The following is a 25,551-nucleotide window of genomic DNA, read 5'->3' as shown; positions in this document are numbered from 1 at the left end:
TCGTGGACCAGGGTCAGTGGACTCGATAATTCTCACCTCGGTGCCTACTCTAACCAGGGATCACACTCGGCAACTCTGGGCATTAGCTTGCCTCATCTCCACAACGGCCCCCCACATACGCCGGGGATGCCTGGTTTCACCTTGGAGATACCCAGTAGGGACCATCTCACAGGGAAAGCCAGGACGGGTTCCCCAGCGAAGATACTCCTTCGGGAGTCGATTCTAGCGCGTTAGAAACCCGCAATTAATTAATTCCCGGTTAAAGTTAACCAGAGCCTCAGCATCACAAAATGGATGCTGAGGAGAAGTGTGGCTCACGGTGTAGAGCAGGCAGACCCGGAAGCTGAGGTCAGATCCGGGACCAGGGTTCAATTCCCGACGCGGCAGGGTCTTGAGCTCAATTGTCCACGGACTTGATAATTCTCGCTTCGGTGCCTTCTCTAATCATGGGTTCTCACTCTGCAACTCTGGGCATTAAGCTTGCTTAATCTCCACAACGGCCCCCCTGCGGCGGGATGCCTGGCTTTCACCTTGGGGATGCCCTGTAGGGGCTATCTCACAGGGAAAAGCCAGGACGGGTTCCCAAGGCAAGCGCCGGGAAACCTCCGGGTAGCTGTGCGCTCAATAAATGCAATAATAATAATAATAATAATGCTGCTTCCACAGACACAAGTCTGACCTCTTGCTGCTGGGAGTCCTTCCAGCGAGGGAGGATTGGAAATAGGTTTTCTGCCTTGGGAGGTGCTAGCACCACCCCAGACAGGACTTTGTGTATTGGGACAGGGAGGGCTGAAAGGATTGAGACACTGCCTGGGGCACACAAGGTGTCCCATGCATAGGCCAGTTCAAACCTGTGCTGGGGCACTCCAGCCCCAGCTCTGGCGCGAAATTGGACAAAGGGAAAGGGGTGTAACCGCCCCCTTCCCTGGTCCCACCCATAGGAGGAACCTAGCAGGTAATCCAGCCCCTAAGATTGGTATATAGGTAGGAGCTGAGTCACAGGACTTTAGATTATCCTGACTGAAACTTTGAAACGAGACTCTAGACCTTCATCACTCTACTTTGGAAGAAGACGACTGAAGAATCTCCCTTGTGGTCAAGGAGTGACCAGCATGCACAAGCAGGCACCATCCAGCGATCAACGACTTGCTTTGCCGCCGCCTCCTGCCGGAGCCCGAGCCCAGAGCCTGACAAGAACCAGATTCCCAGACATCCAACAGCCCGATCCACAGTCCCTACAAAGCTGAGACCCGTGGAGGCGACGAGAGATGTGGGACCGACCATCTTGAAAAGTCTGCGAACTGCTAACTGTGCAGCCCCCGAGGCCTCCTTTAAGCTGTGCATTGGGGATTGAGAAGCCCCAGCCCCGAGCATCATCTGCACCAAAGATCAGCCCTGCACACTCCCCGAGTTCTGCGTGGGGCCCTTTGCATTTTCCTGCTTGACGCGTCTGCCCGGTCACTTGCCCGTTGGCTAGTGGCCATCTTGACGACGATTCTGTGAAACTACACCGCTGGTCTAGTTGCTCCAGACTGGCCCTTACTTCCCTCAAAAGAAGCAGCCCCTCAGACCTTGCTGGTCTGAGTAAGAAGCCTACATCGTATCCTGCATGGGTTGCCTTTGCCAAGGCTTGTTGACTCCAATCCTGAAGCTGACACCGCCGACAGCGAGAGCCTTCGTGGGACAGTCCGTGCCTGCCTCCTGGTTGTCGTCGACGCCTCCTGGTCCACGTGGCTGCAGAGACACGCATCTCATCAGCACCTGATTGCAACGAGACATCATCAGGTTCCATCCTGGTCCCATCCTGGTCACTGACTAGTGACCCACACTCTGTCCCCTCTGCTTTCAGGTCCTCTACATCTTCGATCCACTCAGACTCTTCTCTTCTGGCCGCCTGCAGCATCTTTTCTCCAAGGCTCCATAGATCTCCACGACGAAACCCGACACACTTTGGGACCTAGGCACCCGCTTCCTGTGGGTTAGGTAACGCGAGTACTACGGTGCTCCTGTAAAGGTTTACACTCCTAGTTTCAAGTGGTTAAGTTCTAGTCCAGTCAGAAGACTCCCAAACCTTTAACTTTCAACTTTTACGCACCCATTGTGTGCACACGTGTGCCTTTAGAGACTGCACACGCATCCCGTGGGCCTCCTGCTCCCTAACCATTGTTAGTCCAGTGTAGCCCCAGCGATTCCCAAGGCCCTAGGCCTTACCATTGTTCGTGACGTGGTACTTATACCACTTTTTTTATATATGGTTTAGCGGGCCACCCGGCCCTATCCACAATTTAGCAACTTTTGTATGTTATATTAAGTTACTTGTTATGCGCTTGTGCTTCTGTGCTCATAAAGAGTGAATATATATCCTGTGTGGTGTCCTTTCATTTGGTATTAAAGGGATTGCATATGGTAAAACAGCTGGCTTTACTTGCCCTCTTGAGTTTAGCCTAAGACTGCTTTGTCCATGCTACCTCTAGGATAGCTGGTCTATAAGGTTGACTTTACAACCATCACCATAAGGGTTGTTAGGACTGGTGCAAGGTGCTCACTAGAATAGTGAACATCATATACCAGGCCAACTTCTCACATTCAATAAGTATCAACCATTCTTCAGACAAAAAAAGTCCTACAGACAGGGCCCACCTTTATCAGAAACCTCATAGTCTCAATGTATATTAAACATATTGCAACATTAAATTCATGTTTGATTAACTCATGTGTGGATATGCCATAGATATTTTAACTGTGTGAATACCCACTGTTTTTGTCAGAGAGAAAATGCTGTTTCCAAAATAAACATAAAATACAAAAGAATATCAAATACCTTAATGTGTACAGGTCATAATTTCCAGATCAAGGAATATGCCATCTCCTAATTCGGAAATTATAGTACTGACAATGCTTGCCATTCAACAGACACATTAAGGCCCTTCCGGACATTGTCCATTTTCCAGATCCATCTATTCTCTTCGATTGTCAAAGCCCAATCTGTATTCGGGGACCTAACTGTTGGTTTCACAACCTCAATTACCCACCGTATGATGTCTTTTTCAATGTGTTTGAGTTGTATACACCTTATTTCACTACAGGTGTATGCTCCTTATATAACTTTTGAATTATGTTAGTTATGTTTATTTCTTAAATAATTCATAGGAGGGGTCCTTTATGATCTTGAAAAATCCATAGTCCTAAAGATGGTCTCACTGATATGCAACGACAGAGGCCGAAACATCAACACACTATCCAACTTCCTTCCTAGTCATTGTTAAAACATGCTATTTAGAGCCTAGCATCTTTTGTTTGACAGACCAAATTTATTTATATAGGAAGTGGATATCCAATACATTGTCATATGTTTCTCAAATTTGTATGCAATCTGTCAACACGTGGATATCCAATACATTATCATATGGTTCTCAAATTTTTATGCAATCTATCAACAAACATTGTCACATGTTAAGAGGATTATTTTTGGGAACCCCTGTTATTGTGTAAATGAAGATGTATGTATTTCAATATAAAAGTTATGAATATATTCTGTCTATATCTGAATATATCTGCTTTTGAAATTCTTTTTAGTTTGAGCTTACTTCAAAATAACTTCAACTGATTTATTATGTCACATTTCTATATACTGAATGATTTACAAATTTGTATAGAAATACTTGTATTTAAATAAATCCCTTGCTGGCATTCTTATGTACTATTGTGACATCAACACATCAGTGAGGCAATGTAAGGCATGATGGAGCATGCAGTCACAATTAGTGATGGGTAAAATACCATCTTTAACCATTAAGGAAAAGCAGATGTGAATTGCAGGCAGTTTCTCCATTTCCACATCCACTGATTGGAAAAAGGGAAGAATGCCAGTGAAATGCACTGCAAAACAAGAATTCCTCATTCTGGCCACTCAGAAATTCAAGGAATGATACATTTTTGTGCCACTGCCTTGCATTCAACTATTCAACTTAGTAGTAGGCACATTAAGTTGATTACAATGGCGACCCCAAACATTGTTCTTCAAGGGAACTTCCCACCAGGTAAGCTTGAGTGCGGCACCTGCCTGCCAGGAGGAGCTGCAGGCAAGCGCTGCAAGCAGACTTCCTTGCTGGAGAAGTTGCTTTGAAGGGCAGTTAAGGGTCCGAGCAATATATTTACCTGAATGCAGACCCTCGCACTACCTCAAAATCAACTGTGCGTTTTTTTTCTTCTTACCACCCTTGGAGCAGTGGATCAGGAACAATTCCACTCTGCGGGCAGAAAAAAAAGAGTGACATTTCTGCATTTTGCTTTCCACAAGAGAATTTCAGCAACCACTAATCATTGGAGGCATTGCTTGTATTCATCGATCTGACATCTCAATCACTAAACTACACCCTGATCCATTTGACTCATGTGAATACCTTGGACTTTCTTAAAGATATACATAAAACCAACTTTGGAAATTTCACTCATTTTTCTACCCCCAGGTAAAAAGGACACCTTCATAGCACTCCTAATGGAAATCATTACAGCAAATTCTGCCCCTTACTCCAATGATATATTCCTTGGGGACTTCAATCTTCATTGGGTCGATCCTAATGATAATCAGGTCAATGCTGTTAAAGATTTCCTAGCAGACCATTCGCTTCTTCAAGCCTGTACTCTACCAACTCACACTAAAGGCTCTGTGCTGGACTGGATCATCTCCAAAGAAAAAGTTGTTAAAATAATCTTGATCATTCCCTGCGATTGGTGAGAGCACCATGTCATTACCTTCCAATTACCCGCCGTAAAAAAGAAATTAGCTACGCAATCAGTAAACGCAAACAATGGGTATGAGACTCGAAAGGCCTTAACATTGAGAAACTAGCAGCACGTTGCGAGAAAGAACTTCAACCACCTAATAATATGGAAAACATTAGCGAACTCACAGAACACTATAACTCAACGTTGGCAAATATAATTGACTCGATAGCACTTTTAAAACTTAAAAGAATACTAGATAAAGATAAATCTCCTTGGTTTAACAGATCTCTAAATGAAGAAAGATGAAATCTCAGACTAACCGAATGGATATGGAGACAGCATCCATCAACCCCCAACCAAAACTGCTAAGAAAGACTAGAAACACCTACAAAAAAAGTATTCTGAAATCAAAAATAGACTTATTTAGAATGGAACTTGAAAATGCCAAACATAGACCATGTAAACTCTTCGAAATGTTAAAACTACAATCTAAAAAAAATGGCCAAATCCTCACAAATAGCATCGAAATCTCAAATAAGCTGTGAGGAATTCTCATCCTTCTTTACAGCAAAAGCCAACTCCTTGGGGAACGATCTCAAGATTGCCGCTAATAACGATCCTAACCTAAAGAGTACACTAGCTGATAGTTCAATTCAATCCACACATTCAATGCTCAAAAATTAAGCTCAATGGTCAACCTTAAGCTATATGACCACAAAGATATTGTCAAACCTTATTGACTACAAAACTGAACAACCACTACAGTGAAACTCCCTCCTCAAAATGTTTGTCGACAATCAACCATATTGGCATCCCCATTTGCACTAAGATTATTAATGCTTCGCTGTCCCAAGGATCCTTACCAGACTGCGCAAAAACTGGTGAAGTGATCCCCATCATAAAAAAAAACAACAGGCAACTCCTCTGACCCGAATAATTTGTGTCCAAAGCACTGGAAAAATGTGTGCAACCACTGAGCCAACCCATTACTGAATTTAATCTATTAGATGACTGCCAATCTGGGTTCAGACCAGGTCATAGTATGGAAAAAGCAATTCCCCATACAGTGGATAACACTCTACTTGCACTTGACCATAATGAAACTTGTCTTCTAGTTCTTCTTGACCTATCATCCACTTTTGACACTGTAAACCATGTTAAACTGCTAGAGAGATTTAAAAATAGAATGGAAGTATCAGGATCCCATCGTAGAATGGTTTAAATCCTTCTTAGAGACTAGATTCCAAAGATTGGAGTACCACAAGGCTCAATACTATCTCCCTCAGTATTGAATCTTTATGTTGAACCACTAACTGAAATATTACAGCATGCAAGAATCTCCTTCCACATGTATGCAGATAGGACATAGATTTATATCAAGATTTCAGCACTTGAGGAGATCAAGACAATAAACCAGGCATTGATGTTGGCCGTTCAATGGTTAACAGGCAATCATCTCAAACTAAACACACAAAAAACAGAATTCCTATTGATATCCCCCCTGAAAAGGTCCTCAGTGATAAAGGAAGAAACCTAAACATGCAAACCCACATCAACTCGATGGCAAAAAATGCCTTCTTTCACCTGAGCCATCTTAGAAAACTGAAACAATTCATCGAAACATCAGATCTTAAAATGGAAAGCCCAGGCATTGGTCATCTCGAGGATTGAATACGGATGTACATCTTTATTCAGACTATCTAAGATTTCAACAGCCCCTCTCAAAGCTTGTCTCAATGAGGCTGCAAGACTCATAACAGGCTGTAGAAATTTCGATAACATTTCTCCACACCTGAAGGTCTTAAACTGGCTACATCACGGATCAAAAATCCAACTCAAGCTGGCATGTATCACACACAAGGCAAATCACTACAAAACACCAATGTACCTAGCCCAGAAAATTAGGATATCTGGAGGAAGCAAATATTCTCTGAATGCCACAGATCTTCTACTGAAACCCCTGATCTTCCATAAGAAGAGAACGTATGATAGAGCGTTCTCTGGAGCAGCACGTAGAATGTGCTTCCCCCAAACATAAGAAGAATCCAGACCACTTCAGTATTCAAGAAGGAAGACAAGATCTTTCAGATGAGAACATTCCTTCCATAACCAACAACAGGCCTAACACATCAATGGGCTAATCAGAGACTGTCCCGATAGTCCTTATATTTATTTAATCTGCCCGCTCCAGAAGATTACATAAATGCAGCATGAGAGACTATTCCAATTTATGGGAAGGAAACTATCTGAATAATCAGCCACAATCATTTTCCTTGATATGGCTCTATCCATACTAATATAATAAAGAGAGAGCCCAAACCTCTGAGGCGGGTAATCTCGGGAACCACAGCACCAATCACAACACCCAATACAGCGTTGGAAAGGGCAGTTGCAGCAGAAGGACATAGGCTATGCAGACGCCCACCATATACATTTAAAAGGTAAAAGAACGGGGTCAGCAAAGTAGTCCCTTGTGGGCGTGTTTGCGTTGTGCTGTGGGTGTGTGCTGGGGGTGTGACAAATGCTGGGGCGTGACAAATGCTGGGGCGTGTGGTACGTTCCGCCCTTCATGCTATGTCTCATATCATGTGCTAATCCCACCCTGCTCCCTTTAAATACCTCTGCACCCCGTAATCATAACCCACCCGTACTCCTTAAAATACCCCAACACCCTTAAACACTAACCCATCTTAACCCTATAAATATACCCTGTACCCCAAAAACCAAACCTATTCCCTAAACCCAAAAAATACCCCTGTACCCCAAAACCAGCCCTGAACCCTATAAATACCCCTGTACCTCAAAACCCAAACCTACCCCTGAACCCTAAAAATACCCCTGTACCCCAAAACCCAAACCTAGCCCTGAACCCTAAAAAAATCCCTGTACACCAAAACCCAAACCTACCCCTGAACCATAAAATACCCCTGTACCCCAAAACCCAAACCTAGCCCTGAACCCTTAAAATACCCCTGTACCCCAAAACCCAAACCTACCCCTGAACCCTAAAAATACCCCTGTACCCCAAAACCCAAACCTACCCCTGAACCCTACAAATACCCCTATACCCCAAAACCTAAACCTAGCCCTGAACCCTAAAAATACCCCTGTACCCCAAAACCCATACCTATCCCTAAACTCTATAACTACCCCTGTACCCCATAACCCTAAACTATATCTGAACCCTTAAAATACCCAAACACCCCAAAACATATACCTCAGTACCCCAAAACATATACCCCTATACCCATACTTACCTTATCCAAACATTAAAAAAAAACATGCTTTTACCATTCATGCATTTACATCGAATTTCGTTGTAAATGTATGCGTGGTAAAAGCATATAAAATGTAATGCCATGCGTTATAATGGCATTGCGGAGTCATGGTACTTTCGTAATGCAAGTATGCGGAGTGATGGTATGCGGAAAGAAAGTTGCGGAATAATGGGTGTTTTCCCTCCCCCGGTAAGTACATTGGTGGCACGGCGGCCCACATCTCCAGCAACATACTCATATTTTTTCACCACCCATTTAAAAAATGCACAGGTCTCTTTCATTGATGGCCAGCACCGACATACACTTTTAGACACACCTCCCGCCACAAGTTCTAGAATTGCGAACTTTAGAGCTGAGGAGTTACGTTCGAATCTCGGCATCAGCTCAACATCCTGTGATTCCAGGCAAATCGCTTTGTCTCCCCGTGCCTACCACAAATGAATGTGTTCTTCTGTAATGTAAATTATGCTCATGCCATGTTGTCGAGTTCGTGCTATATAATATTGCAAGGAAAAATAAAGTAGGGAAACTCGAGTTCACATACTACTGAACGCGCACTCTTAAGTGCATCAGCAATGCACTGTGAATCGGAGCGTTTCACAGGCCTGTCACAGATAAGAAATGCTATCAAAACGAAATCCTACAAAACAATCTACTACTGGCCGGCAGCAATTCATACCCAGACAACGTCGGGACGGGCTGCTAGTAATTTATAAACAGACTCTTTGCTTCTTACAGTCCTCTGTACTAATTGTCATATGTATGTACTCTTTTAGGATATGTATTATTGTAAGTTACACATGTTCCCATTCAGAGGTTCATAGTTATGCTCATTAGTTTTTTTTACAGGACTCATCTAAACAACTGTCGCAAAGATAATGCTATAGATTTGTGAAGTCCTCTCATACCCAATTGGGTCATGTTCGCAAAATATAAAACACTGAATAGAACTAAAAAAAAATAAAACAACATGCTTATGCTGCAATTGTCTTCTTCTGGCAAGACCCACTTGTAAAGTAGTTTGGGCATGCAAAGCGAGCCCTATCACCAAAACCTAATGGAAAAGGTAATAAGCCAATGCAAACTTCCATAAAGTGCCAAGGACTTGAATGACATCCCATTGCTAAGCCTTGAAGACTGCAAGAGAACCAGTAGCTGAAGGGGGCTGGGCCAAAGCCCACTGTCTCTAATACTACTTTTATGTAAAGTATTGTCATCGTTATGTCTTCTTGACTGAAGCGAGATGTAGGAAACAAAATGATTGCCATTACAGAAACAGGTGCAACAATGTTCATTTATCTTTTACTTTCTGGCAGTGGTAGTTTTTGTTTTTGCCAATATTAGTTCACTACAATCCCAGAATGCAAGGAAAACTAGACCGAGTGGCTCATGTGTGACAGGTCTACTCACAATATCGGTTATCTCTTCCTGGAAAAGTCAAAACATTCTGAAATGGAGCAAACAGCACATATTTCTTAAACAGTGTGCCTTTGTGTCTTTCTTACATCTGGTTTGCATTATATGAATGTTGCAAGTACCACTGTGGTCCATCTAGGTTGATGGGTACTGCTATTGTAGTCCTGCCTTTTATGGTTGATGCAAACATCTAGACATAGTTTTACATCTATTATCTGTCCCAGTTACTTTGTTTTACAAAATTTCTCCTAATACTGCATGGTAAACAGGTTCTCTTTCTTACAGAACAGGTCTATCACAGGCAGGGAGGGTGCAAGCTACATTTCCTTGTAGAATAGTTCTAGCAGTTCCCCTATAAATCTTACTGATGCCGTTAACTGGTAGGCCGACTACTGCCACTGCCTGGAAACCATGCTCCTATGATGCCTTACCAGTCCTGCTACTGTTGAAATTCTGCAGTGGTTCCTTAGCATGATTAGTTGCTGCTCTTAACATTGGTGTTGATCTGTGGTTCAAAAGATATTTTCTTGCTGAAGATAATTGCCAGGGTCTTTAGTAATAAGAGAGGAGTTTGTCCACAATCGTTGGTTAATGAAATGATAGTGTGGTATTTATTTTTGGCACATAATTGAAATGGATCTCAGCCTGCCACACCATCACCAGCATTCACCTTTCTTCCTCCTTCCCAGGAGACTACAGGGACCCGCCTCCTTTGCGGCTTCCTGCCTCCACCGCATTCACAGCAGGAGGCGCTTGATAAGCACAGCAGGGCTCCAGCAGTGCGGGACACCCGTTGCACCAGCACTTCCCTTTCTTCCTCCCTCCAGGGGGACTGGCCTCCATTGCGGCTTCCTGCCGCCACCGCATTCACGCCAGGAGGCACTTGATAAGCACAGCAGGTCTCCCGCAGCGAGGTACGCGCGTGGGCATGCCCGTCCTTGCCCGTCATTGCCAGGAAGAGGCAGGGCAGGGCCACCCCCCTTTCATATGGACTCCTGGACCGTGTCGGCGATCGATATTTGCTCACTGAGGTAATAGGTGAACTATCTGTGTTATACGCGATACATGTGGAGGCCCTGTGTAGAATCAATATACCAAATTTAAGCACTGGATTTTTCAGTATGGGCCTATGACTTTTTAATTTATTATTGTGTTTTAGAGTGAAGTTTTACTAACTGACAGCACCTTAGGCATTAGATACTCTGTGGCTCACTGCTAGTCTTTAACCAAAACACTTTCTTTAGGCTAAATCATGGGCAAAAGGAAAACTATGGAGGGAATAGGATGAGGAAATGGTTCCAATGGTGGGGCTGGCAAGGGAAAAAAGGCAAGGAAAAAAACACAAACACGCAGGCAGTAACTGTGTGTTGGATACAATAGACACCCTCATTAGTGAATGGGAAGGCGTTTTAGAAGCCAAAACAATATTGCTTCACTTCAATGGCCAATCCCCTCCCAAAGTTGCCAGTCCACACAGCCCAACCACCATCCCAGCAATGTTCCATAAGCCTCCCCGAAAGGAGGCCTCTATATCTAGTAAAGTTACATCACTAGAGCCATTGGTAGCACAGGAGAAGAACCTCCATGCTATAAACTCCTCCACTTGCATTGTTGAGCAACAGTCCGGTCCTCCTATCCCTTGTGCAAATTGGGTTTCACCATAGGCGGATTTGCCCAATAGCAATAGAGAAGATACCCCCCAGTCACCCTGTACGTCCACCACAGGGCCTAACGAAGAGCCCCAACCCAGTATCACAGGACACATTCCAGCTTGTTACGTTGCTCAGGTCCGAGATAGGAACCATGAGGCAGATGATAGAAGTACTCAATGCTCTGGTTAAATCCATATTTCAGAAGGAACCTTCTATCCAGTAGGGTGTCAGAACGTTGTCTACAACCTCACAGGGCACACATGCTGACTATATAGAACAGGGGCATAACAGGTTGTGGGCTCCTTTCGCCCCCCTCTAACGCACCAAACCATAAGCACACCCTATCAAACCTTAAGATCAAATATCCAAACACTTTCAAAACCAGTACTCATAAAGATCCTTGTAGTTTAGTCGTCCCTCATGTTCCTATAAAACATGCTAGACCTTTTATCCCACATCTGATGTAACGCCCCATTGGGAAAGCCCAACAACAGCACAGTAACTCGGCTACATCCCCCCCCCCCCTCCCAATCCACGCCCTAAACATCTTTAAGGTCAACGTCCCTAGGCTCGGCCCAACGAGTGCCCCAGTATCTGAAAATGTTCTAACTAATAAAGCCATTCACTGAATTTGTCATGTCAGGGGCTGCCGTTCAGTGATACGAGATGATATTACCAGGTCCCGGAGATGTACGTCCTATGCCCAGCCCCTGGACTGCATCAAGCTACGATGACTAGGGCTGATCTGGCTGAAAACCTCCTCGCTCCAGAGTACCGTACCTGCTCCCCTGACATTTCATCTATACAGCTCAGGAGGTTTCCGCCTGTCACTGGGTGTAGGCAAACCACCACGCAGTTATCCACCACTTCAGCAGAAGGGACCTCTTTGTAAGCTACAGATTGACTACAGCATGTGTGCCAACCACACCAGGAATTAAATCTCATCCCTTCAAACTTAAAGCACGGCCTGCATAACATCTTGGCCCCGTCGCGCTGTTCCTGTGCCACTGGCAAACAGCCTGGGAAGGAAGAAGGGTCTAAGTAGTCCCCCCATTGACATGCAGAGGGCCCAGAAGGTGGAACTCCCTACATCCTTAGACTCCTCGATATTGCCCCAAACCCCTGTTCTGCTTAGCCAACATACTTCAAGCAGAGATAATGTATCTGCCTCAGCTCCAGATCACCAGCTAAAGATAATTTCTTGGAATGTGGCAGGGCTAAGTAGTAAATTATCAATCCCCCATTGAAATGAACTGATTGAGGGTTTTGATATCTGCATCTTCCAGGAAGCCTGCTGTATGGTTCCACTGTATAAATTAGGTTACACTTGTTTCTGCTTGCCTGCCACCACAGTGTGGAAAGGGCGTCCGTCAGGGGGTTTGATCATCTGGGTTAATATTGACCTGGACTGCCAATTATCCAACAACCAAGCTCGAGTCTCGACAGCTTGAGGCTTACCATGAGGGGATCCGGGGGGGTCAGTGTACACTTGACCTGTTTATTATCTATATAAGGGGGACCAAAGAGGGCAGATCTTCACCCATTGTCACAACCCTGGAAGAAATCTTAGCCAGCTGCTCGCCCCATTCTAGAGTCCTGGTTGCAGGAGATTTTAATTGCACTTTTGCGCCCCTGGGCATAGAGGACAAGCTGGAGGTTGAGGAATACGATAGGAAATGGGCTGTCCCCCGACTGAATGTACCGCCTGTTAAAAGATGGACACAGCTAGCTATCCAACTCAATGCACCTACAACAGAGTTTGGGCTGAGGGCAACCAACGGTAGAACCCCGTCAGACACACAGGGGGCAAACAACTATAATAGACTTAGCTGTCCGTCACGCATTGACACATCTTGTTAGATGTAAGGCTCTGGGGAGATATGATTGATATGTTTGTGGGCACCACCATCGATAGCGATCACAACCTTCTTTGTGCTAAGATGAAGTCTCCGTGGGCTGTCCATTGCCATTCCGCGAGCAATCAAACGCGAACCTTTACTAAGGAGGTTGTCCCTTCAAATTGTAAAAGATTTTAAAGATGGCATAAGGTCTCATTACTAGAATCAAAAGTAGCTGATATTTAGCAAGTCCTGAATCTTAATACGCTACGGCTACAGATCCAAGGGGGTCGGCAGAGGAATTGAAGGATTACAGCAAACAAATGATGGATGGAATGCTGACAATAAAAGCATTCTCCTCCAGTCAAAAGATCTGGGTTAAATCTATCGTTCTTTTGTCCACTACCCCACCCCAGCTTGGACCCAGCCATATGGAAATCAGCCTTGACCCTGTGCCCCATGGGAACAGTCCAGACTGAACTGCCAGGCCAGACTTCCCTGGACCAGAAACAAGCATCTTGGGACCAGTTTCAGGGTTTGTCACCCTTCTTCAGCCAGCCTAGCTTGAATCCAGTGGCACAGTGCACAAGGGACCCACGTCTGTGCATACCATCCAACTTAGGGCGAAAAGTGTTACAGCAAACAAATGATGGACGGCATGCTGACAATGCAAACATTCTCCCCCAGTCAAAAGATCTAGGTTAAATCCATTGTTCTTTTGCCCAATACGCCACCCCAGTTTGGACCCAGCCATGTGCAAATCAGTCTTGACCCTGTGCCCCACGCGAACAGTCCAGATGAACTGCCAGGCCAGGTCCTCCCTGGACTGGAAACAAGCATCCTGGGACCGGTTTCCAGGTATGACAGCCTTCTTCAGCCAGGCTATCTTGAATCCTTTGGCACAGTGAGCAAGGGACCCACGTCTGGGCATACCCATCCCACTTAGGGTGAAAAGTGTTACAGCAAACAAATGATGGACGGAATGTTAACAATGCAAACCTTCTCCCTCAGTAAAAGATATAGGTTAAATCCATCGTTCTTTTGCCCACTACGCCACCAGGCCAGGTCCTCCCTGGACCGGAAACAAGCATCCTGGGACAGGTTTCCGGTATGTCACCCTTCTTCAGCCAGGCTAGATTGAATCCAGTGGTACAGTGAGCAAGAGACCCACATCTGGCCATACCCATCCCACTTAGGGTGAAAAGTGTTACAGCAAACAAATGATGGACAGAATGCTGACAATGTAAACATTCTCCCCCAGTCAAAAGATCTGGGTTAAATCCATCGTTCTTTTGCCCACTACGCCACCAGGCCAGGTCCTCCCTGGACCGCAAACAAGCATCCTGGGAGCGGTTTCAGGGTATGTCACCCTTCTTCAGCTAGACTAGCTTAAGTCCAGTGGCACAGTGAGCAAGGGAATATGTGATTGGTAGATCACGAAGGGCGCGCTCATTTGACATGAAACTGTGAAGTTTCTTCACTCGTTTAGCTACTTTGGTTGCCTTTAGTTTTTCAAATTAGTGAGTCTTCAAACTGATGGAATCATCAAATTATTTTATTGATTCAAAGATTGTAGCTTTTTCAAATATTTTAAGTAATTCATTGAAATCATGAAAAATTCATTGCATTACATCATGCCCAATGCATTTCGGGTTGAACAGAGTAGCCCTTCATCAGTGGCCTGTGAATGAAAGCATACAGGACCTTAGCATTCAGAAAACAAACCATAGATTCATATAGTCACATTGCAAACAAACGATGTACACTTCATGGAATACATTGTAAAGATAAAAATATTGTAAAGATAAAAATACGTTGCAGACATATAGCAAACAATATACTTTGCATAGCGAAATTACATTGAAAAATTACACACTTAATAGCCAGCTCTAGATAGTGGTGAAAGAAATGTCAATTTGGTTTAGCGTGCTGAGCGGTAGGATGTTGTTGGAGTGAAAACCCTATCAAAGACTAGGTAAAGCGCAAAGTGGAGAAAAAGAACGAGGTCAAAGCACAGTTTGTCAAACTGTGCTTTGACCTCGTTTGTCCTCGTTTGTCCTCGTTCTTTTTTCCCATTGGGTGCAGGGTCAAGACTGATTTGCATATGGCTGGGTCCAAACTGGAATGGCATGGTGAGCAAAAAAACGATGGATTAAGGCCTAGATCTCTGTACAGGGGTGAATGTAGGTCATTGTTCCGCATTCTGTCCATCAATTGTTCTGTTTGCATTAGGAATTGAAGGATGCTAGTCTATCTAAGGACACTAATCTATACTGGTCCCTAGTTAGCCGGGGCAACAAGGACTCATGCCCACTCCCTAATCACATTCCGAGTCAGGATTGACACAACTATTTTGGGAAGCTCTCCTCTCCTCCTGAGGCCATACTTCCGGAGAGGCCATGCAACCCCTTAGACCTCCTTGGTGTTGGCAATATCACTGAGCCCTTTTCTCTGGCTGGAATTGAAGCCGCACTAAGGAGAATAGTACCTGCCAAAGCAGCTGGTCCATATGGTCTCCCGGGTGATTTATTTCTCACAGATATTACAAATTTGGCACGTTAGATTCTTATACTCATTAATGGCGTTGCCTGTGGCTGCTAAGTACCGGAGTCTTGGAAGGGCGCAGAGGTGGTCCTGATCTATAAAAACGCGCGCCAGAGAAGACACCTCAAACTACAGACCAATCAGTCTGATTGATGCAATACAGAAGGTCTTTAGGAGAGTCTTGCTACAGAGTATTCAATCCTCGACAGAGGACGAAGGGGAGGCTTATATTCTAGCTAATTGGATTCCATTTTGTATCGCACTAATAGTGAATAACATGACATTATTCACTATAAGTGTAATAAATAATTGACGGAAAACAAAGAAAGTGGAGCCCCAACCAATGGCGATAAGGACTGGTTTTCGCTGTGTTCCTGACACTGAATTTGCCACTTCTGAGGCTTAGGGTCTCAAAGGCAGCATGGAGGATCGGAAGGGGAAAGCCAGGGGTCGCAGGGGTGGCATTCCCATGGTGGTACATTTGAAAAAGGCACGGCAATGAGAACGATAAAGAAAGTTCCTGCACGGCATGGACTGTTAAGTCCATGCCGTGCAGGAACTGCGCATGCATGCAGACAGGGGCACGCATCCCCATGTCCAGAGGCAGCAGGGAGACCTGTAGTGCCCCCTTGGTTTCCTCACCACCAGCAGTTTCATGGTGTGAACACCGCCATGAGACAGCTGGTAGTGAGGAAAATCGTAACATGCTTGGTGGGGCCGCAGTGGCCCCGCCAAGCATGTTGCAGCCTCACACCGACACGCCACCACTGGGGATCGCCAATCCCAGGCAGTGGTCCCAAAACTGTTTGACCACCATACTTTTAATATGGTGGTTGGATCAATGGTGTGGCGGTTCCCGACCGCCACCACACCTCCACCACGGGTTCCAACTCGTAATCAGGTCTATAATCTTAAAGTCAGCACATTCTTTAGTAGGATGCTGGTGGTGGGCTAAATATTCTAAGCAAACGCCTATTTATATGTAAGAGTTGAAAGAAAAATGGTTTTGCACTTCACATTTATTTTCCTACAAATTTAAAGCAAGCCCATTTTCCCTACGTGTGATTTGTTTATGCAGTTCTTAGCAGAGTTTTAAATGCATTCTAAATGTAATTCAAACACATTAATACAAGTCTTATTATGGCTTCTACATTTATTTCTACACTAATAAAAGCTGTATTTATCACTCAAGGTGTTGGCATTTCATCCACTACACCACAAGCATAAAAGGTTGAGCAGATCACCTTAATATCAATTTGTAACCATCAGATCTCTGCCTCAGACATGTTAATAGAAAGAACAATTACAGAAGGTGAGTAAGGGATACCATCTATTTATGAAGAGACCATTACGTACAGATAATACAGATAACATGCTCAATATTGAATTTAACAGAATTGTTTTTAATCAGCAACCTTCAATAGATGGCAATTTTCTACAGTCCAGGGTTATTGAAAGTGAGATTGCACACTCATTAATCCCCCCAATTCAGAGCTAGGCTGGTCAGCCATACTTGGAGACCCCTCCCACTCGTCCTCTTTAGTTAACTATCTGCAGACATCCTCTGCACCCCTCTGAAGGATGGCGCCCTGGGCGTGGGCCAAGCTCGCACATGCTAAAGTCCAGCCCTGTCCCAGTGACATCAATAAACCATTGTCCCTTCACAGCCCCTTATCGGCCTTCTATTTGCTGTTGAGGGGTTAGGGAAGGGCAAGGTAGCCCCAGAAAGCAAACGGGTCTCTTCAAAACATGTATTGTTGCTAATGTCTTCGTTACCTTTAAGTCCAGGGGAAGCAAAGAAAGGCAAATTTAGCAAAGAATGCCAGGGGTCGCAACTGCAACCCCTAGTTACCCCTAATTGACGTTCAGGCAACCCTGTCAAGTTTTCTACAAAAAGAAACAAAAATGTCTCACCAGGTATTCTGAAGTACGAAAAGCAGGAGGGGAGAAGTGCTGCAGTCAGAGTGCAAGAGACTCAGGAAGCACAAAGGTCACAGGAAGTAAACAATGCATAGCTCTGAAAATTAAAGTTAAAAAATGCACACGTATTACAAGGGCGGTGCGATTCAGGGTACAAAGGTCTCAGTCAGAAACCACCCTTCATTAAAGGAACCCTCCCCGAGAGAACTGCTGAGTCAGGCGTGCTTTTCAAGCAGTTCCTGGAATGCTGAATAAACAAAGCTGAATGAAACGATACCTGAACGTGTTAAAATAAATCAATATCCTCACAGTAACAAACCTTATTTCCTTACAAAATGTAACTTTACAAAGATCAGTCCTATAACCTTTGCATGCAGAATATGTAAAATTACTATTGAACTGGTAGCTGGTATTTTAGGACCTGAAACATATGATTCAGGATTATTAGGCAACCTATGGCTTTCATTAACAAAAAATGGACAATAGTTTTCAAGGCTGGCCCAAACTGGAAGCCCCAAATTTCTTTTGTCCGGGGCCCCCAAAATCTTTAAAATGACACTGTTTTGCTGCATCACTGTGCATTATGGGGCTTGCAGTTGTAATGGTCCTCTTAAGAAGGCAGATGTAAACATCCTGATAAGTTCAGGCTGACTCATTATTTCTGGGACTGAGTAAAGTAAAAAAAACTTTGGTTGCTCTCTGTCCGTAATGGGACAAACAAGCTCAAAATAATGAGCTGGAATGTGGCCCAAGGTAAATACAAGCATTGCGATCATCAGTCTGTGTGGTAACACCTGGTCAATAACAACACAGGTAGGTGGGAAAGAGAGGACGAGTTAAAGCACAGAAAAGGCATCACAGGGTTGGCAAGAATTCTGAAGAGGCATGAATATATTCGATTATTAAAAAATATCAGGCAGAATCTACCGCCAACCCTCCTTTCTGTCCATACTAATCTGGACCTTGTTGGAAACATAAAAGAAATAATATTGTAAAATTTGAGAACAGTATCATGTTTGTTCTAACCTTTAACTCATGTGATTACGTTGTATATGTTGTTAATGCATTGTGATTATAAAATTTACAGAATTATGTATTTTTAATATTTGGAAAGAGAAAAAAATGACAAAATAATACGCAAAACAAAAAAATATATATTTTTGATAATAATCTAGCACTATGTCGTTTGATCATATGTGAGATGTCCTGATATAATTTCATATATTCATGCTTGTTATTAGCTTGTTCTTTTTCCCATTACAGCATCTAGAGAGCTTACTGGATCACACTGAAGATGTAAAGACTAAAGGACCTGATTCACTATGGTGGGCAGTTTACTCTGTCGCAAACGTGGTGGCTGTTCTGTAGGCCTTATTACAAGTGTGATATAGGCTATATGTCGGTGGATGAGATATCCATCATGTCTGTGACTGATTAACCCATCCAGCCGTATACCATGGTTCACCAGCTCAGATCTAGTGATCTGTTACTTCTATGCCCCAAACGCATTCATACGACCAGATATGGGAGTTGCTCCTTTTCCTTCTTGGCTCCGCTTCACTGGAATCAGCTGCTCATGTCCACCCGCGCCTGCCCTGAATTGAATCTTTTTTTTAAAACTTCTGAAAACCTGGCTGTTTAATCTCTAGCCTCGATATTGTGCTTCGAACTGTTCGCTGCTGCTATGGCACCGAGAGATCCCCTCTGGAATAATTTGTGCGCCTAACAAATAAAATAAATAAATCCAACAAACTCTAAATAAAGGCCCTAAAATATAAAACAATCACGACCACTGGTTGGAGGAGTAAGAAGGAAGGGGTTCATTGACATTTGGTACTAGAGCTGTTCTGATGTCAACGTCAGTAACTGAGTGCAGCCAGGGTCTACTCGTGTTATTCGGCCAAAAGTGACTGGTACTTCTGAATGACATAGACATCTCATACATCCCAGGGAATGATGCAGTTGTATAGACTACCCAAGTCCTCATGGTGTCCAAGAAAACTATTTTTCATGGCTGGAGAAGCAAGAGGAAGCCCAGATTGAGGGCTGGGTTAGTGCACTAATGCTAAGAGAACACAGAATAAATTGAGGATACATTGCAAACAATGGGAGTTATCGGCTGGTCAAACGTTCTAGTCCAGTATGGCTTTTTTATTATTGGTTTATGTAAAATATAAAAGGAATAGAATTTGCTGGACTAATTCATTCCATTTATGGAGACGGGAGATCAGAAACAGTGATGGAAATATGAGCATTAAGGCTTCTAACCCAAAGAAAATAACGTTGTTTATGCTCCAAGAATAAGGCATGTCCAACCTCTGTGTCAATAATGATAATAGCATGAGGAACATAGGACATGATGTACCAATCATCGGTCACCTAGAAGAGGCAATTTTCCTCATTATGTGAAATGCGACTCAGGATTATTTTTATGCTGCCACTCCTATACAAGTCCGTCATAGTACAAACATGAAATTCGATCTTTAAGAAACAAACACCATTGCAATAAAGCAAATTACCTTGATTGAAATTGTTTTTTTGAATGAAACAGTATTGATGTTGCCCCCTGTTTTATCTCTTCCTAGGCACAGGATGTCAGGTTATAGGCAGGGCCACTGGAATTGAGCAATTTAACAGCTGCAGAGTTTTCTGCACACATATGGATTTGCCACTTTTGCCACATAATCCACCATCTGCTGCATAATCCACAGATTTAACGAAAAAATAAGTTTCCAGCTAAAACGAATCAAAACATACTCAAAACAAGTTGACACATGTTGCTATGAAATGGAAGGCCTTTCACAAAGGTTGCCCGGGCATCTTTCTGATGCTTATTGCATTATTTGGGAGTTAAACTGGTTCTAATGAGGTGAAAACGTTGCTCAGACAACGTGAGTATGTGTAAAAACGACAAAATAATATGTTTTTATTTATTTTACATAACAATTTGCCTTTTTGCCGCATAATTTACTCAACCCTGCTACATAATTTCAGTGGCCCTGGTCATAGGGCAGACCCTGCTTATTTGATAACATAAATCTACTCTTTGCCTTGATTTGCATAAGGAGTAAATCACTGTCTATTAAAGAGAGATAAAAATAAATGTAGTTGGTTAGAAAGCAGGAAAAACTGCTAGTAATTAACATCATACAAAATTACCCACCGGTGATTAAACTGAATCACTGTACTTTAACAAAACACCAACAAGACTTTACATTATCACATAAAAGCATTTTCGCTCTTTTCAATTTTAGACTTTCCCTAAATATAGTGATTCCTAAACTCTCTATAGGCAAATGGTGAGTTCTGCTTGTTCTAGTGTTTGATGGACCGGGCCACCTGGCCTCACATTCGTGTACCTCACATGCACCTTGGGGGCCGGCCGCCTTGGCCTTAGGGAATAAATATAGGAGGCGGACCCGCTCGGGTTCCTCCAGCCATTGGAACAAGGACAGGACGTGTGCATCCCAAGTCTGGCCACCACATTTATAGACTTACAAACAACTAAGATTACAGAATGTACCTCATTGATTGCCTATAGCAGTAGCCATTCATACACACAAGGTAGCCCCTGATTAAAAAAAGACAATTATCTGCTATCTCCTCTTAAGAGTCACCACCATGGATTCTGCGGTGTTGTTCACAAGAAGCAACCTCCTTGCAGGCTCAGCGAGTGATGGAATTATATGTTAGAATCCTGGCAAGATCAACTGTCTTTCTTTCCCACTTTTGGTCCTTCTAATATAGCTTAGCGCAAGGACACTAGGCCCATGATATGTGTGCGCCTTAAAAAACCTAATCAATCAATTAATCCTTCCGAGGTCCCTAAATTAAGTATCAACAAACTGGGTATTTGTATTACCTGCTTAAGGATCAGGGGGCTATCAAAAACAGTTATCATTAGTTATGCTAATGAGAGACCTCTCTAGTTTTAAAAACTTAACAACACACCACAAACAATGTAAAACATTCTTAAATGACATCTACTAAGCAGCAAATTAGCTTCCATCAATGCTCTAGGTATCACTGATGTATTGAATCAAGACCATTTGAATATTCTCTTTAAAAGTTAAACCTGGCTCTCCAACTCAGAGCATCCACTCAAGGACCTTTTGTTTACCCCTTTTGATGCCAATTCAGGGCACGAGGAGGTGACATGTAATAGGGCATAATGTGCCTGCAATACATACAGAGTATCTTAAATGGACCAGGAGACAACTCTTGAACTGGTCATAGCTGATACGGGCTGCATAAGCATTGATAGCAGTGGGGTACAGGGGTACATGCCAACCACAGAGGATGGTGCTCCTGTAACTCAGAAACTCCCACTTCATCGCCCTAAATCCATCAATCCTGACCAACTAATCAGCTTGGGGAGCAGTGAAGATTTTGGCAGGCAGTGGGCAAACTGAAGCTAGTGAAGCCTGAATCGCTACTTCCGACAATGACCACGGGTGGTGGCAGAGCATCCAAAAGTCTGGATGGCTAGTGTGAATGCTTGAAAAACCTTGGGTAACTAGAGCAAGTGCTGAGCCAAAAGTAACCCATAGAGGCCTGGACCTGGGGCAGTAAAGCAGATTTGCTGCTGTAGTGAAGCATTACTAGGAGTTGAAGACAAGAAGCTCACAGCCTGACCACGAAGCAAGGCAGCAGGGCAAGGGGGCAGCCCCCTGACTTGGGGCCAGCTCAAAATGGAAAGAAACTCAGCCAGCAGTGGGCAAGAGGCAGATGTGCAGAAGAAGTTTGAGTTCTTTTTCTGTCCTATTGGTGCACGGAGGGGAAGGTGAGAAACCAGAGGCCATTGGAGTATGTGGAGCATGGATAGGTATTCACAGGGCTATCTAATTTATTAATATTGGATTTGTAAATAGCGCATAGCTACCCAAGGGCGTCCCGGAGCTTGCAACTAGACAGAGAGCAGTATGATTGTTAAGTGGATTGATTGAATAACCACGTTTTGAGCAGTTTCCGTTCCGGAAGGGAAGATGAAGGGGTTCACCACGGATAAGGGGGGGGGGGCAGCGTGTTCCAGAGTTTGGCTACATTGTAGGTAAATGATCTGCCTCCACTTCTCGACCTTTTTATTTTCAATGTGACTGCCAGATGGTGATTGGAGGAGCGAAGGAATTCCCTTGGTTGATAGGGAGTGATGGGTGGTCTGTTACTGGCTGGTCCCAAGCCCCAGTAGGTCCTATGAGCTATACAAAGGGCCTTAAATTTAACTCTCTCCGCAACCGGTAGCCAATGAAGAGTTCTAAGGGCTTGTTTGGCAGATTTATTTTTAGGTACATCCATCAGTAGTCTAGCAGCACAATTCTGTGCAGTCTGGAGTTTCCTCAGGGTAGCTATGGGTGCTCCCAGATATAAGGAGTTTCCAGAATCAAGTCGAGATTAAACAAGGGCCGGTATCAAGGTCCTCCTGGCGTTCATTGGGAGAAGGGGTAGAATCTTGCAGAGAAGTCGCATGGTCCCAAAACATGCACCTGTGACTTTTACAGCTTGATCATCAAATTCAAGGGAGCTGTCTAGCCTAATACCCAAGTTTTATATGTTGGTCTTTGGAGAGGGAGCAGGCCCAAGACAGGTGGGCCAGACATGTTTCAGATCGAGGCCCGAGGTGTTACCTAGAATCATTAGCTCTGTTTGTCCACCATTCATCTTTAGGCAGGAGTGTTCCATCCATGAAGCCACATTCCTTAAACAGATTCCCAGGTCTGAGAGAGAGTTGTGTGGGCCATTAATCGAGAAGACCAGCTGGGTGTCATCTGCGTAAGTGACAATCTTTATCCCATGCGGTAGCACGATGTCGGCCAATGGCTACATTTAGACATTAAATAGTGTGGGGCTCAGGGAGGATCCCTGAGGGACATCACAGCTGATTTCTAAAACTGTGGATGAGAAATCCCCTGAGAAAAGTTGGAAAGACCTCTTCTCTAAATAGGATTCAATCCATTTAAGTGCCTCCCCTGAGATGCCTTTCTTCCTAAGTCTCTCCACTAGGGTTTTAAAGTTCACCATATCAAAGGCAGAGCTCAGGTCGAGGAGAATGATGGCCACTGCTCCCCCTTGATCAAGGATCAATTTAGATTCCTCCACCACAGAGAGTAGGGCGGTATGCGTGCCATGACGCGGTCTGAAGCCTGTTTGGGTGGGGTGTAAAAGGTTGTGGGATTCCAGGTATTCAGAGATGGTTAGGGTCATATGCTTCTCTAGAGCCTTAATAATCACAGGGAGTAAAGAAATCTAAGTCGTTGAGAGAATTACAGATTAAAAAATCATAAGTCCCTTTCCCCCCAATCCTTGGTGAGCTTTCATTGGAGACAGGAGTGTAAATTTTTACACCATGAAACTGATCCCTACCACAAGAAGCAGCATTAAGTGATAAGGATAGCCTCACTCGTGGACTCAATCACCCCAGGCAGAAAACTGAAGGCCACTGATCAGTGGCTCTCACACAAACTAATCTTGACTGGACCATGCACACCATGCACTTCTGAGCATCCATAATTAATCCTACATACACATGCCATTGCATATTGATAATCATGATCACTGGGGTATGCAGTTCCTAGTAAATACGGATTTGTCTGCATCGGTAAGTTAAGTTCAACAGAGTCTGCAGGGAGCATTACTCTGTTGGTAAAGAAATGCACTCACACACCTAGATAGGTGTCATGCTTCATTGTTGGGCTTTTGCTCCACGTCAGGCTGGCGCTGCAATGCCCAACGGGCACCCTCAATGGGGGCTGTTTACCGGCGATCTTTTTATAAGCTGTATGGTGAAGTGTGGGTCTGTGGATAAAATAGTAGACTGGTGTATTTTAAGTAAATATGTGAAGGAGTGGAATAAAAATAGTACAGGGGGTACTGGAATAACACTAATAATCTTATATATTGAAAACCCAGTCACTGTGTAGATTAGGTTTTTATGGTCCTGAAGAAAAGCCGCTAGATCATTCACATGACTAAATTAGGCTTGAAACATGTCGACCTTCAGCTACCTTAGATAATCACTTCTAAAAGATAGCACCACATATTTAACATAGGCAGTAGGACTCAATCATTAAAATATTTCTGTAGAGTACCCCTGTCCTATTTTTATCCCACTCTTTCACATATTTACTTAAAATACACCAATCTACTATTTTACCCATACACCCACACTTCACCATACAGCTTATAAAAAGTTCTCCGGAAAAGAGCCCTCATTTAGGGTGCCGATTGGGTATTGCAGCGCAGGCCCGACATGGAGGAAAAGAATAATGATGAAGCATGGCACCTATCAAGGTGTGTGAGGACATTTGTTCCTACAGAGTAATGCTCCCTGCAGACTCTGTGGAACTTAACTGACCCAAGCAGACAAATCCATACTTACTAGGAACTGCATAACCCAGTGATCATGATTAGCTAATCGGAGCATGTATACCAGACCTTAAGGCGCTCTGAGTCCCTCCTCCTTGGTATATTGTATATCGATAGTCTGTTTACTGCTATAACACTGTGAATATCATTGCACACGCTCACTGATCTTTTTAGACTTCCTCAAATAATAACACCATCGCAAGACAGGAACAGAGGGGGAGAGACAGAATAGGGACTCTATTACCCTGTTACCCATTTGTGAGCTGCAGAATCTGATCAGTAGGCTTTCACACACCCACAATGACTGGGGGCTGGGGCAAGAAAGACATAACTCGATGATGTGCCCCAGCAGAGGGTATCAAGAATGTATTGAAATGGAAAGACCTGTCTTCAGAAGCAACTACAGGGGATATCCTCGAGAACATGGAGAGCACAGCTCAACATGGGGTCATCACTAAAAGCTTCGGGTCCATGCTCTCAAGGAGCTCTGAGACAAAATTTAAGCTGTTAAGACGGACTTGCAAAAAGGACTTAAAAGATTTGTGCAAAAACATATCTGATTTGGGTGAGAAGGAAAATACATTGGGTGAAAATATGGATAAATAGGTGGGCGACTGCAAGAGGCTCCAAGCATGCATCTTGCAGTTGGAAGAATAGCATATTATACTTGGACTGAAATATGATAACCACATAAATAGATCAAGGAGCAACGACATTCACATCCCTGATGAACCTCAAGGGACAACGGGAGACAACATCAACCAATACGTGCCATATCATAACAAGTGGTTGATGTCCCTTGTGAGACTAACA

The 25,551-nt window shown here is 43.8% G+C and overlaps 1 protein-coding gene across 2 annotated transcripts in view; it reads right to left on the bottom strand.

Annotated features, from left to right (window-relative positions):
• DDO (D-aspartate oxidase) overlaps positions 1–17,482 on the bottom strand; it is a 90,413-nt gene extending 72,931 nt beyond the window's left edge. The window contains exon 1 of one of the 2 annotated variants that reach the window (XM_086927383.1): positions 17,371–17,482. The gene's annotated coding sequence lies outside the window, so the exon portion shown is untranslated. The remainder of the gene's footprint in view (positions 1–17,370) is intronic. The other variant, XM_086927384.1, reaches the window with a different exon arrangement.
• Positions 17,483–25,551: the final 8,069 nt, after the last annotated feature.

This window comes from Lissotriton vulgaris, chromosome 6 (assembly GCF_964263255.1).
Source record: "Lissotriton vulgaris chromosome 6, aLisVul1.2, whole genome shotgun sequence".
NCBI classification, from domain to species: domain Eukaryota; kingdom Metazoa; phylum Chordata; class Amphibia; order Caudata; family Salamandridae; genus Lissotriton; species Lissotriton vulgaris.
This window is presented reverse-complemented; position numbering and strand designations above follow the sequence as displayed.